Consider the following 12279-nt stretch of genomic DNA (forward strand, 5'->3'; position numbering starts at 1 on the left):
TTGTCCAGTTTTTAATATCTAGATTTACTACAGTAATACGTTTTAAGTGATTTGACTGATTTAAAATCAGTTTTATTCTCTACTTCCTTTATAGACTAACAAGCAAACACATTTTCAGAGCAGTTTTATGTTTAAAAGGTGATACTGGAATATTGTAGTACATGTACATTAGTTGTACACATATTGTAATTTGTAATCTGCGATATAGATCACAATTATCTCCTCCAAATTACAATTAAATGAACTAGTAAGCACAAAAAAGCAAATATCTTCATCGACCAAAAAGACAATTTGAAGCACATGGAGGAGCAGAGCATGTTTACCACAAGCAATACAATCAGTCAGGAGGCTCAAATCAGTTCTACTTGGGTAAGACAAGACTTTGGTAGTGGAGAAGTAGTATTTTGACATTCCAATCAGGTCTTTGCTTAAATTGTGTGGAACTGTGCAAACCCAAATCAATGTTCTAAGTACAATAAGCCTCTCGGCGATGTTATGAATATTTAGTATGGAAGATTACCTTGTGCGACGTACTCTCTGATTAGCATTAGCAGTATTCACTGAGTAAAACTGGCACTTTGCTGGACAGGAAAGTGGATGGGGATAAACTAGGGTGTCCTTGGTGAAGACGAGGACCTTGAAAAATAACTAGAGTCTATGAAAGCCTGTTTCTGCCAGGGGATAAAAAATTTAAAAGGAAATTGCTTCTTTTTTTTTATCTCGCAATTATGACTTTTTTTTCTCCGAATTACGAGATATAAAGTCAGAATTGTGAGACATAAACTCACAATCCGACATTTTTGAGAATTGCCCGTTTATTTCTTGCAATCCTGAGAAGAAAAGTCGTAATAATGAGAAAACAGTCATAATTACCTTTTTAATTAATTAATTAATTTATTTATATTCTTATTCAGTGGGGGAAGCACCAAAATAAATGTTGAGTTATGAGATGTAAACTCAGAATTCACAGAAAAAAAAACGCAATTACTTTTTTTTCCCCCATGGTGGAAATGAGCTTCCATAAATCCATAATGTAATCCAATTTAAAAAACAAAAAATCATACTTTTTAGATAAAGACTAGGTATGTTCATGATGGTTTACAATTTACAGTATATTTTAATGTCAGCATTATTGGTTTAAAATGTGACACTAAAGAAAAGCGTTAGTATATTATCTCTCGCTCCAAAAACGTTTCCTTAAACTTTGTTGTTCGGCAACATAAATTATTATATGCTCCGTTTTAGTTCATCAAGATCTGTTTTCAAACTGTCACAACTCCACTTACATCTAAATTGAGAATGTTTTCACTCCTTCAACCTCCATGGTGCATTGAAAACCAACCTCTCCCACTTTAACTGAGAAACAAGAGAGAGTCGCACTTTTGACAACTCACTGGCGATGACAAGAGTCGCCCTGAGGCATCAACAGGAACTCGAGACTTGAGAAAGATTAATGTCCTTAAATGCACAGTCTGTTGCTGATGTAAATGCGTTCGCTGTCTATCTCAGTGTCTCACAGCTGAACTTCCCCATGACGTGACGAGGGAGATGAACGGCAAGTATTACAGACAGATTTGACCTTTGACACCCCACATGACAAAACACCAAACTCTACACATGGGACCAGTGCATTATATGACTCGCTGTTTCAGCAAACAAAGCAATTTCCTTTCACACACACACTCTTGCACACACTGATAGTCTCTTCTCATTTCCCTCTCACGGTTTGGATTCAGCAGTTAAGCAGCAGTTGTGGTTGAGATTAAGGATAATAAGAATCAGACCGCATAAGCTGAAGATGAAACTGAACTCTCTGTCAAACGTCAGTTAATGTCTGTGCTACAACAGCTGTCGTGTTGTGGAGGATGTTTTGTACAGACATGCACTAATATTAACCTTTCAGTGGACAGATCTTTAGGATGTGATGTTACATACCACCATTGGTGATTATTTTTGAGCCATTAAATATTACTGAAGTGTCCGCTCTACGTCATTGTGTTTTTAATTTAGCATGGCTGACGAAAGTATATACAGGTGCATCTCAATAAATTAGAATGTTGTGGAAAAGTTCATTTATTTCAGTAATTCAACTCAAATTGTGAAACTCGTGTATTAAATAAATTCAGTGCACACAGACTGAAGTAGTTTAAGTCTTTGGTTCTTTTAATTGTGATGATTTTGGCTCACATTTAACAAAAACCCACCAATTCACTATCTCAACAAATTAGAATATGATGACATGCCAATCAGCTAATCAACTCAAAACACCTGCAAAGGTTTCCTGAGCCTTCAAAATGGTCTCTCAGTTTGGCTCACTAGGCTACACAATCAGGAAGACTGCTGATCTGACAGTTGTCCAGAAGACAATCATTGACACCCTTCACAAGGAGGGTAAGCCACAAACATTCATTGCCAAAGAAGCTGGCTGTTCACAGAGTGCTGTATCCAAGCATGTTAACAGAAAGTTGAGTGGAAGGAAAAAGTGTGGAAGAAAAAGATGCACAACCAACCGAGAGAACCGCAGCATTATGAGGATTGTCAAGCAAAATCGATTCAAGGATTTGAGTGAACTTCACAAGGAATGGACTGAGGCTGGGGTCAAGGCATCAAGGAATTTGGCTACAGTTGTCGTATTCCTCTTGTTAAGCCACTCCTGAACCACAGACAATGTCAGAGGCGTCTTACCTGGGCTAAGGAGAAGAAGAACTGGACTGTTGCCCAGTGGTCCAAAGTCCTCTTTTCAGATGAGAGCAAGTTTTGTATTTCATTTGGAAACCAAGGTCCTAGAGTCTGGAGGAAGGGTGGAGAAGCTCATAGCCCAAGTTGCTTAAAGTCCAGTGTTAAGTTTCCACAGTCTGTGATGATTTGGGGTGCAATGTCATCTGCTGGTGTTGGTCCATTGTGTTTTTTGAAAACCAACGTCACTGCACCCGTTTACCAAGAAATTTTGGAGCACTTCATGCTTCCTTCTGCTGACCAGCTTTTTGAAGATGCTGATTTCATTTTCAAGCAGGATTTGTCACCTGCCCACACTGCCAAAAGCACCAAAAGTTGGTTAAATGACCATGGTGTTGGTGTGCTTGACTGGCCAGCAAACTCACCAGACCTGAACCCCATAGAGAATCTATGGGGTATTGTCAAGAGGAAAATGAGAAACAAGAGACCAAAAAATGCAGATGAGCTGAAGGCCACTGTCAAAGAAACCTGGGCTTCCATACCACCTCAGCAGTGCCACAAACTGATCACCTCCATGCCACGCCGAATTGAGGCAGTAATTAAAGCAAAAGGAGCCCCTACCAGGTATTGAGTACATGTACAGTAAATGAACCTACTTTCCAGAAGGCCAACAATTCACTAAAAATGTTATTTTATTGGTCTTATGAAGTATTCTAATTGGTTGAGATAGTGAATTGGTGGGTTTTTGTTAAATGTGAGCCAAAATCATCACAATTAAAAGAACCAAAGACTTAAACTACTTCAGTCTGTGTGCATTGAATTTATTTAATACACGAGTTTCACAATTTGAGTTGAATTACTGAAATAAATGAACTTTTCCACGACATTCTAATTTATTGAGATGCACCTGTACTACCGCTCAAAAGTTTAGTGTCAGTAAGACTTTTTTTTAATTAATACTTTTTATTCAGAAAGAATGCCTTAAATTGATTTAAAATAAATAACAGTAAAGACATTTATAATGTTACAAACATTTTGTTGAATTTTCAATTCATCAAAAAATCCTGAAAAAAATTTATAATGGCTTCCACTAAAATATTAAGCAGCACATTGATAAACTTTTTTATTTTATTTTTTTTGTACACAAAATTCAGCTTTGCCAGCACAGGAATAAATGACATTTTAAAACATATTAAAATAACAGTTATTTGAAAATAGAAAACAGTGATTTGAAATTGTAATAATATTTCCCAATATTACAGTTTTACTGTATTTTATCGTATATTTTTATTGCATGTTGCATGATTAAATAAATGCAGCCTTGGTGAGCATAAGAAACTTCTTTCAAAATAAATATATTAAAAAAATAATATTTACAAAAAATAATTACAAAAACATTATTTTTTAGGATGCTATCATTTTGCAACATGATCTCATTATTAATTAGGGATGCACGATATATCGGCCACCATATCGGTATCGGCCCATATCGGCTCATTTTTTCTGTTATCGGTATCGGCCTGATAAGAAAATTTGGCCGATATCTTAAAGCCGATAAATAATGCATTATTTCCTTCAGAGACACTTCAGATGCGCGCTGTTCGTTTGCAGCCTTTTGTGCAATTGTACATTGTAATATTGTGTTTATTTGATCTATATCTGATTTATCTCATAGAATGCGTTTGGTCATTGATATTCATGCATTAAAAAAAAAAAGATTAAGAGATCAGTCTCCCAAGCTTATTCGAAAGGCATGCTAGTTGTCTATCTGCATGTAACCTTTACTTGCTATATGATTAACACATATATGCAAACACAAAGAAAAGAGGAGGGTTAAGTTATGCACACAAACGCACACTCCCCATTCACTTATGTAAACATACACCCAAATAATCAAATGCAGGCAAAGCTGAAAGTAACTCATCATATAATGTGCTTCTGAGTAACCACAATTTTATGTAGCTTAACAAGTGTCTGAACATCAGTCATGCCCATGTTACATTGGTTTGAAGGATGAAAAAAAGTGAATGAAATCCCCCCCCCCCCATCCTACAGTAAACATTGCATTATTCCTCAGCTGATGTAAAGCAAACACATATTTGTCTGAAGTCTGGCTTTGACTATAATGAAATATATGTGTCAGGGCTGAATAGATTAGATTTAGAACTGTGTAAAGAGGGCTGTGAATTCAGTAAAGCCAGTTAAACCTTTCATCAAATTCTGCTTTTCACCAAAATTATACTGCTGGCACTGTGCTCAAAGCTATAGCATGAGCGCTGAATATGTGCCAAAGACAATTTTTTTATGTCATACATTTCATCAGACCTATAGATTACTAAGAAAATAAAATAAAAAGTCCCAGCTGAGCCATAACTCCATTCTAAAACACAGAAGCACCTTGACACTCATTTGTACACAACGGTGCATGTGTGTGCATGAAGAAAAAGAAGAAAGGGACTAACTGAAAGGGTAACTGTCTCATATCACACAACTTTATTTGACTAGACCTCATGTTTCATCACCTAATAAGAACATTCATACTTACCTCAGATGTCAAGAAACTACTAGCATGTTTCTTTAAAATAAACCTTGTAAAGATTAAATGCACATCAAATAAATTTTATCAGACTTATATGATGTAAAAATGTTTAATATGTACTGTATATTTTATTATGAAAATATATTTAAGGTAAGAAATAATAAAAAAAAAATTAAATTATTATTATTTTTTTTTAATTAAATATATTACGATAAATTATACCTGTACAAATGATTAATGAGCAAATCACAGTTTGTTGTAAAAGCTTTTGACAGCCTTTGTTGTTGCAAAAGCAGATGCTTTTTAATTGTGATGCTGTGATGCTTTAGAGCTTTCCTACAAAGTCAGCATGACAACTTGCAAATCAAAGCCTGTTCAATTGGACGGCTGACTTCACGCACTGGTGGCGTCCAGCTGGTTTTGGTAATGTTTTATTCTCCGGCAAATTTAAAAGCTATACGTGTCAGTTTGTAACCAAAGAGCCTAATTAGTCTGCTTGATTTATGAAAACAACAATGAAATCACTTTATCTCATCAGCTCGGTCTGATTGGCCAATAATTGCTACGTCCCATAAATGTGCATATCACAGCTCAATCATCAGACAAAATAAAAGGAGCCTTATCATGCTTTGTTTACTAATCATCTTCAGACCACAGTCTTGTGTTTTATGTGTCAGCAGTATTAATGTAGCCTATAGTTGTTTATTCCATAGTATGCTTTGATAATGTTATCAGCAGGCCTAATGCATAGACTAACACGGGTCGGCCTTTGGGAATGCCATCTTAAATGTCTCAATTAGGAAAACAGTCACAATGATTAGCAAAGGAGAAGCATTTTCTTATCGCTGTCATTCTCCTGCTGCCACTCAACTTGATGCCTTAAGCATCCCTTTGACAAGATCCACTATGAAAAAAGATAAAATTTTGTCAGAATATCCACTTTTTTTTTTTTTTTGCAACACGGAAGTAAGCTATACTATAAAAGCCCGTTTCCACCACTGAATGAAAATTTAAAAAAAAGGTAATTGCAACTTTTTATCTCACAATTTTGACCTTTTTTCTCAGAATTTTTATATAAATTCGCAATTCTGATTTTTTTTCTCTGAATTGCTTGATATAAACTCATAATTCTGACATTTTTTCTCAGAATTGTGAGATATAAACTCGCAATTGCGTGTTATAAAGTTAGAATTGTGAGATATACATTTGCATTTCTGAGAAAAAAAAGTCAGAATTGTGAAATGTAAACTTACAATTGCAAGAAAAAAGTCTGAATGAGGAGTTCACAATACTTCACAATTCTGACTTTATTTCCCAAAATGTATATCTTTATTATATCTTTATAATATCTATTTATAGAAGTTGTGAGTAAACATAATTGTGCGATAAAATTCGAAATTTCCCTTTTTTTTAAATTCAGTGGCAGAAACGTGCTTCCATACTATTCCAATAAATTACCTGCTATAGTTAAATAACTATTAAAATAACAAAGTGTCGTAAACCGTAAAAAAAAATGTACAAGAGAAATCATAAATATCAGTTATCAAGCAGTATAACAGACTATTTTTGTACAACTAAAGTAACTGGAAGTGAATGACACCAGACTTCTAGTCAAATTCTACATTAAAAATAAGATGGATAATTAGGGCTTTTCAATTTAGTACAATTAATTGTAAAAATGAAAGTGCAATTAAACATTTCTCATGACCCATATGCAGGCAATGTGCCTTGCCAAATGTTGTTGTTGGCATTGCTGAAATAATTGTGAAACATGTTGTGATGGTCAAAGAAGTCAACTTGTTCAATTTGTTACACACAATTCATAACAGCTTAAGAAAAAGGTAAAGAGCTCTTTAAGGGGTCTTAAAGGGTTAATTTTTTTGCCCTAATCTATCAATGTCAGTGAATGTGTGATATGTTTGTTAAAATAATCAGTATGTCATAATGTTACACTGTAACTTATTTATGATCAACTGTCACCACTTACATGGTCATAATTCCATGGATTATTATTTTAAGAATATGACCTCAGATAGAACAAACAACATGAGTTTGTCTGCATCAAAGATGACTATTCTGGTAATATGTGCATATGCATGACTCCAGAGGTCCTTGAACACAGTGTTCAAAACTTTTGAGTCTCACTTCTGTGTGTAATTAAGAAATCAAGCTAAATTACATTATTTAGCCAAATTTTTCACCAAAAACCAACAGTGTGAATAAATCCATTGTCATCTAGGTCATTCAATAACTTTTTAATATGTATTTAAGTTTTAAGTTAGATATGACACTCTAGCAGACCACTGTTTATTTGCACAAAAAAAAAAGAACATTATGTTTTCACAGTTTGTTATTTTCTTGCTCAAAAGTGACAAACAGATGACTCAAGAGACATGCAGCACATAAACACACACTTGCAAATCTGAGTTTATGGGCCACAGTACCCATACTATGATATCCCAAATGTATTACACAAATATTATATTCGTTTCACTAATTAGACTTGGGAAAGGAGTACAGAATATGCAAGCAGAAAATCAAAGATGCATAGTCATTTTTGAAGCCACAAATATTTGAGTGTTATGATCCAGTCATGCTTGTGTTCTGTCTGAAACAATTTCTTTTGATTCCTATACAGAATATGACACTCTTTATTATTCAAAACCCATGATGCTCTGAGCCAATCAATAGAATTAATCAGACACAAACTGGCACTTGCACTATTATGATCAATATTTCAGCAGTAAGGGGCACGAGAAACAGATCCATTAAAAAAAACTCAATCTAGAAATACGATTCATAATAATAATTGATTCTTCATACTTGGGATGCCTCCATATTGTTGTTCCACTGTGTGCTATCAGTAATGGATTTCATTGCTAATCAGAAGCTCAGAGAAACTCACTACAATTCCACACAGTCAACATACTAGCAGCAACACAAAATCAGCCTTATTTACAAAGACAAACTAAATAAAACTCATCAAAACCATTCATCTTGGATTATATCAAATTGCACTCTCATTTCCTTCCTTTGTATACTCAGTCTGTCCTTTGGCCAAAGTAATTATTCCTTGTGGTTTGCTGTGGGATGTCATCACATTGAGCGAACTGTATATATTTTTTTCTCAGCTGTATTTGCAAGGTTAAGTTTTGCATTTCATTTTAAATCATTTCAAGTAAAATAATCAGGTGTGCCTAATTGTAAACGTCTAGATTTGACCTTTTTTGCTTTTGCTTTTGGCTGACACAAGACATTAAAATAGATAATCAGTGAATGGAAAGTTTTTGAATATTTAATGCTCATGCAATCCCACAATCCTTTGTATTGTTGTTCTCTAGAACACCAGAAGTTTCCCTTGATAATGTCAAAATCATAATCAGCCTGAAAGTTCTTTCCGAGTGTGATATGATCATTTTCTTGGCTCCGTTCACCGAGAGCATCCTATAATATGCTTAACATATTATAGGTTATGGCTTGCTATACCGCAGTCTCTCTGCTGTTTGTCAAAACTGCCCAGTGTCAACACAAATAAAGTGTATCAGCTGTAAATAAATATAAATTTAAAAAACTGCCAACTAAGGAAATACTTATGAAGATAAATGTCTACCTGAGGACAAAGAAAAGAAAAACCAGGCGAAATCAAATGATAAATCTCACAATGTACACTCCAAACCCATTTCCGCCAAATTCTTTAGGGAGATCCCATCGTCTTTCAAAGTAATAAAAATGACTAATTGCCCAAACCCAGTTACGTCCCTGGATAGGTGACCTTTAGAGTCTGAAGTATCGTGTGCGAAAGGAGTTTCTTGTTTCTCTGAATTAAGAGCACAAATTCCATCCAGTTATTCTCAACAGAGACATTACTCATACCAAGCACCTCCACTGACCCCCATGCTGAGGTTTTATTTGCAATTCAGTACCAGAATTAGCTGGAATCGGTTAAGATATAAGTGAAAAGTTTTCTCCCTTGGTAATAGAGGCACAGCAGTAAGATAATGCTCTACCAACTAAGTCTTTTCAATGTTGCTATTCACCCTTGTAATTATGGGCAAATCCACAAATACAAATCTCCCTTTAGAGTAAAAGGAAAGAGGAATTATTTCCTGATTTCAGTACCAATTGTTACTGTGAGGATTAAGAAACGAAGCAAGAAAGCAAGCTGGATAGCACAGACATCCCATTGACTGGCCAGAAGAAAAGTGCCCTTAAAACTGAGCTCCAAAAGCTCGTCATATTGGGTCCCGGTCTTAAATACCTGGTGTAAGCCAGCCACAATAGGGCACGCACCCCCTCCCAAATCCTGGACCTGGCAGAGTTTTGTTGTTTTGCATAGGGAGAGTGGGAGATCAGTGCTAAATCCAGTGTAATCTCTCTCTAAGCTTCAGAGCAGGCTCAAAAACGCCCTCATGAGCCTGAGAAACAGGGCCCTGCCTGAGTCTTTGATCCCGGAGAAACGCCCCTCCCAAACCCTGGACCTGGCAGAGTTTTGTTGTTTTGCATAGGGAGGGTGGGAGATCAGTGCTAAATCCAGTGTAATCTCTCTCTAAGCTTCAGAGCAGGCTCAAAAACGCCCTCATGAGCCTGAGAAACAGGGCCCTGCCTGAGTCTTTGATCCCGGAGAAACAGATTACATCTGAGGAATGAACCTTCTTTTTAACTGTCTCAGAGTGCTGATACCCCAATTTCATTCAAGACACATCTGCATTGAAACATCTGCAGGACCCCAGTAACAAAGTGACATAACCTGAAGACATATCAGGAAAACTAGACTTTGCTGTGACTGCGTGCATGATTTTGCCTGTGGCCCACAAGGAGCCTGAAATCATCTAGATTGTGGTCTCCTTGAGGAAAACGGCTTCGGCTTTGAGAGACATTTACTTACTCTTCTTGACATATTCAAGTGATGCCTGATTCACAAACACATCATTCTTGTGAATCAGATTTTTTCAATGAATCAGATGATTCAGTTCACAACATGATTCATTCACAAATCAAGCTGATCCCACTGTCAAGTTTGACTCTCTCACTTAACAAACTAATTTGGAAAATTACTTCTGAGATTTAAAGCTCTGTAAAGCTCCACTCCTCATTCACTCTTCAACGAGCACAATATTAAAAATCTATTTTTGTGTGTTCTAAAGAAGGAAAAAAGCCATATATGTTTGAAACAACATGAAGGTGAGTCAATTATAAATAATAATAAAAAAGTGTTTAGAAAAATAAACAATGTGAGTGAAAACTCCAGCTGACTTAAGGAAAATGCAGAGCAAGAAATAACTAACTGGGTTGTTCATTTGTCCTGAGAGAACCTTTTTCCTTCCTTTTAAAAAAAAAAAGATTTGGGTCAGTGTCCTCACTGCTGGTCAGAAAAACTAGGGCTATGGAAAAAAGTTCAATAGAACTATGATCAAAATGAATCCGTAACTTTCTGCACAACAAAAATAATCTACAGAGACATTTATTTTCTGAAATTGTATATGGAGGCAAATGCTATGGGAAATATCTGACTGTCCATTGGACTTGCTCTAGTAGTCACTCCAGTGTGACTCAATGCTGTATCAGCTGCGTGACTGATACTGTAATATTTAAAAATAATAATAATAATAATTCGACATATCCAGACGATAACATTTAATGAACTTGTTTTTACCTGAGGGCCCACAGCCAAAGTCTGACAGAAGCATAACACTACATCCTGTCAACTTTACTGTGTGTGTGACAGTTTGTGAGGTTTTGAAGTTTCTCATGATTGAGTGGTCTCATCACACAGCAGACAATCAACAGCTGTTCAAAGTCCAGTGAATTGTGAACTAGACATGACAAACTTCACAACTCAACATTTATAACTATCCAACAAAAACTCACTCTGTTAAATAAAAGTTTAAAGCCAAACACACACACACACACACATAGGCAAACACTCCTTGGTACTCTTGTGTAAACTTTGAACTCTGCAGCTACCCAACACTGTGTTACAATTACTGTCACTCACTCCAACAACGCTTTGGTGGTAACAATTACCCTGTTGTGTCCAATTAGTCCTGTAATCAGGCCTAGGTAATTGCCACTGCAATTGCAGTTTGTATTATAAAAGCACATCCGTCACAACACCTTGATTTTCTTCAGGCTCATTGGGCTTCATCTTTAATCTCTATGGAGAAATTCTGCTCCCCCTTCCTTTTGCAATAACACTTCCCCATCCCATACTAAGACTACCATTTGTCTTTTGGATACAATGCATATGTTGCACCCAGGGCAGGTGCACAGTTACTAAAATTAAATACCAGGTATGAATAATACCTGATAAAAAGAGCCCAGTTTTGCATGCAGCACATCTGGTTAGCTGACAAGCTAATGCAATAGTAACACTAAGCGTAGACGACAAATTAAATATGGTGTGAAATATTGTTCAGGCATCTCTATGTAGATTTTCAAGCATCTTGTGAAGTAATACTATTTTTTAGTTTTACTAGATACTTGTTTAATTTTATACCCGGGATAAGTGAGTTTTGAAGCACTGAGCATGTTTATGTGGATGATCTTACCCAACAACATGTAAGGTCATATGCCTTGTCTTAAACTGTATTGTTTTATCAGGGAAAGGTCCTTAACATAAATATTAGTTTGTCTTCATCATGTCTGTTTTCCTTTTAGTGTGAAATAAAGGAGCAATATCTGAATTAGGATGAATAATGTCTTTAAAAACTTTATTCTGTTTGTCCAAAAAGGACAAGGGTGAAGGAATATTTTTAATTAACAATAAAGATTAGTTTATTATAATTAGATGATTAATCTGTGAAGCTAATATGACTGAAGACAAACCATTAGTGAACATTATGAATTAAAAGCAAACAATGTGATTTCAAGTTCAAATCGGATGGCTGCTCAGATTGTGTGCATCTCAGAAATCTGAACTTGTCAAGAGTAATATGGAAATAATTTTTTGAAAACTAAGAAACTATATCATAAATATTTTTTTCACTTTTTAAAATTTCTGTTAATACTTAATTTTTTTTAAAATCATATGCAAAAAGCAAACAGTGCCATCAAGAAGTTGTTGT

Source organism: Sinocyclocheilus grahami, unplaced genomic scaffold (genome assembly GCF_001515645.1).
Source record: "Sinocyclocheilus grahami isolate Dianchi unplaced genomic scaffold, SAMN03320097.WGS_v1.1 scaffold1173.1, whole genome shotgun sequence".
NCBI classification, from domain to species: domain Eukaryota; kingdom Metazoa; phylum Chordata; class Actinopteri; order Cypriniformes; family Cyprinidae; genus Sinocyclocheilus; species Sinocyclocheilus grahami.